This window comes from Python bivittatus, unplaced genomic scaffold (genome assembly GCF_059951505.1).
Source record: "Python bivittatus isolate LINGU-HERP-01145 unplaced genomic scaffold, Pbiv_v1 ctg000580_np1212, whole genome shotgun sequence".
Classification (NCBI taxonomy): domain Eukaryota; kingdom Metazoa; phylum Chordata; class Lepidosauria; order Squamata; family Pythonidae; genus Python; species Python bivittatus.
In genome coordinates this window covers 503,738-507,619 of record NW_028277087.1, presented here as the reverse complement: position 1 = coordinate 507,619, position 3,882 = coordinate 503,738, and positions in this window count along the sequence as shown.

Below are 3,882 nucleotides of genomic sequence, written 5' to 3'. Positions count from 1 at the left end.
TCAGAAAAGTTGAGATGGTGATCACGACATCCGGTCGAAGCTCTGTCCGTTTTTTATGTGTGTCGATGCAAATAAAAAACAGGCAGAGCTTCAGTTGGACTGCTGCAATGTCCATCTTGACTTTTTCGACCCTACTTCCCTGGGTGGCCTGTAAGAAGTCACAGCATTGTTGCAGGTGGATCTGTTGCGCATGGCTCTGTCTGGTTTTCCAGCTGCTACTGTAATTCCCCTCGTCTCCCAGGTGCAACTGCACTTTGCTCAGATGGGGTGACTCCTGCAGATTGAATGTATCCTATTCAGTGTTTGAGTTACGAAGTTGTCCTGGGACCGCTCGGTCCAACGTCACTGCTTTCTTTTTATTTCAACAGAACCCATATCTGAACAGTGAAGCTTTAGCTTGGGGAGGGGGGGACGTGTGCCCAGGGATGTGTTTTATGTTTCTCTGCCTCTATTTAAATTTTTAAAAATAAAATTACTTAGTAAAATGTTTGACAGTTCGGTATGTTTTGCTCTAGTTTTGTTTATTGTTTGTTTTGGGGTTTTTTTCTTTTTTTTCCCCTTTTTTTGGCTTTAGTTGTTTAGGGGTGTTTAAGGAGAATGTGTTCAGCATTATGATGGTGCAATTTTTTTTAAGAAACAATATTTTCATCATGGGGAGATAAAATAAATGGCACTTTACATTACAATGTTGTGCTTTTCTTTTCTTTTTTTAGTGAATATAAGTGCCAGTGGCCAGGCATTTCTATCTTATTTCCAAGAAAAAGTCACAGAGGTACCCCTGTGGGTTTCAAAAGCTGAGCTCAGTTCATGGGAATCACTTCCATAAATCATTACAATTCTGTAAATTGTGAAGCTAAAAGAACAAAATGGTTTCTTCTGGGACAAGGGAGTCCTTATCCAGTGGTTCCGTTGCTATAAAGTATGTTTACACTTCTCTTCAAGTTAATTATATTAGGATGCTATAGAACACGAATTTTTGATAGACTTCTAGATCAATCACTCCCTCAGGAAGTGGTAAGACTGGGCTGGCCTTCCCTGGGCTCCAAAGCTAAGCAGGGATGGGAGACCACCATGTAATCCAGAGTATAGGCTGGACTGGGACACTGAAAAACATCCTGGAAGAAAATAGCACGCCATTTACTTACAGGTAGTCCTCGACTTATGACCACAATAGGGACTGGAAAATTATACCTGCAGGATAAGCTGGTCCTGTGCCATGAAGGGCTTTAGAGGGGATAACCAGCACTTTCTGGAAGCCGACCAGTAACCAGCATAGCTCACAAAGCAGAGGTGTTTAATGGGCATACTGTGGCCTGCCCATAACTGCCCATGCCGTTGCATTCTGGACCAGCTTCTGAGTACTCAAGGGCAGCCCCACATAGAACGGATTGCAGTAGTCCACACATAAGACGATCAAAACAAGTGTCTGAAGGGCCTTCTGGTTTCGGCGCAACTAGTACACTAGGTGAATTTGTGCAAAAGGCTTCCAGGTCACAGATGTTGCCTACTCCATGAGCAGGACCTGGGAGTCCAAGACTCCCAGACTCCACACCAATCCAAAGGGCAAATCCTGCATGGTCCAAATACCCACAGCGATTGAGAGTTGTCCGGGCTGAACCTGAGTCTTACTCCCACCCACCCTCTAGACGTGGGGAGCAGACCTTGACAGCTGATCTATCTGATGTACAACTGGATATCATTAGTGTACTGATGATATTTGGCATCAAACCAGAGGATGACCTCACTCAGCAGCCTCACAGAAGTATTAAATGGGGAAGTGGAGAGAGTTAAGCTTTCAGGCACCCCACGTCAGGAGCCTTGATCTCTCCCCCATCCCACTCTGGCAACACTTGAGTGGACATGATTGTAGAGAAACAAGGACAGCCCTTGCAGCACTGCCTCTGACTCCCAGCAGGATGGTCCAGAAAGATACTTTGCTCAAGGGTATCCAAACCATTGAGAGACCAGAGAGTGCTGGAGGTCATCAGCAAACATGACCAGTGCCATATCAGTGCGATGCCCTTGTCTGAAACCTGACTGGAAGCACTCTAGATAATCACTTTCCTCCAGGAACCTCTGAAGCAGCATCGCGACTAGTTTCTCATGGAGCCTGGAAATATTATCCAGGACTATTAGGCCCAGCCATGACTTCTTGAGAAGGGGGTATACCACCCCTTCCCTCCTCAAAGCAATAACCACCGCATGGATCCAATCACACATCACCTTCTGGGTGGCCTTCACCAGCCAGCAGGTGCACAGATGTAATAAACAGCTGGCCAGGTTAGCAGTTCCAAGAACCCTATCCACATCCTCAGGAGTTACAGGTCCCTACTCGCCCCAGGTAGCCACACACAACCTTGCTGCTTCCACCTCAACAGGACTGGCCCAGTTGGAGTCTAAGCAACTTTATCACCAGAATATTTCTCACAGAGGCCTTGTAGATGATTCTGCGGCTCGTCCCTCCCCAAGAAAGAACAAGTCACTTTAAAAAGGGCCGCCCGTCACTTAATAAGAGGAAAACTATATTTTGCCACTTCTCTTGCCACAATGTAGACCCTCATATTGGATCTTACTCATGCTTGATCAGATTCATCCTAGGCATCTCTGGTGTTTCATCTCCCAAGTTTCCCAGAGAACCAAGGAGCATCTCAGAATCAATGAACTGGGAAAGACTACATAGTAGGAATCTGATCCAAGGTCTTTGTCACATACAACAACTAATTCTCCATTAGATCCTCGAGAAAACTCCAAGCTCCCTCTGAAACCCATCTGGGTCCTTTAGGTGCCTGGGGACAGACTGATCTAATAGGCCCTTCTTTATAGGGGAGCTGCGTCAGCCAGCCGAAAAAAATCAGAGATTGATCTGACCATGCCAAAGGCTGATGGTAATGTCCTCCCCGCCCAGATAACACAACTGCTCTGAGACAGACCCCAGATCTAGTGTGCAAACCCAGTGCGGGTTGGGCTCTTAATGACTTGAGCTGGCTGCTACATTGGCCACGAACTCCTGGATCACCTGGGGCCAGGTTAAGCCCTCCAGAGCAACCAGCCTTGGAGAGTCTGTCAGCAACCTGGCGACAGAATCTAGCAGATGCTCCATCTTCGTCCACATCACTCCAAGTCATGTGCAAGCTCTAAAAACCCATTTCAGCTCTGGACCCTCACAGACACTGCTCTTTCAGGCACCACCTTGCTTTCCTTTTGCATAGAAACAGTTGCCAGGAGATGAGTTTGACCTAAAGGCACCCCTACCTTTTATCTTTACTAATTGCTCAGTGTAGTATTTCTCCAGTGGAAACATCCTTACTCAGGCAGCCCACATTATCTTGCCTTGGCAAAGGCAGATGTCCTCTGGCTCTGAAGAAGCTGGCACTCCCGAGTGGCTTTTCTTGGGGAAATAATGCTTTGGTCAAGAGTGCCAATGCAATCACAGGCATTTGGACAGGGCGAGAAGTGCAGTGGGCGCACCGCTGTTTAACAAACTTGATCGGCTGACGAGCTGCTGTGTTTTGTACTAAATTTTCAGAGGAGAGCTCTTGACTTGGAACGTGTGTGTTTTCTCCAAGGACAGATATTTGGGGTGTAATTCTAGGGTGTCTCTGGCCGGGAGGAGACACAGCCTTGCTGAACAGAAGCAAAGGGTGCCCTGGAAGTGAATTAGGGTACACGAAGTCATCATTTGCTTAAGTACAGTTTGGTGACCAAACTCAATGAAGCTGGGTGGGCATGTTGCCCCAAGCCAAGATCAAACCATCCACACAGCTTAATGGGGAGCTGCAAGGGACCTCAGACGCTCTTGGGAGTCGCTTTAAAATGTGTTGCTCCCAATTTATGGAATGACTTGTACTTTTTTAAGGAAGAGAGTCGAACATTTGCTCTTCC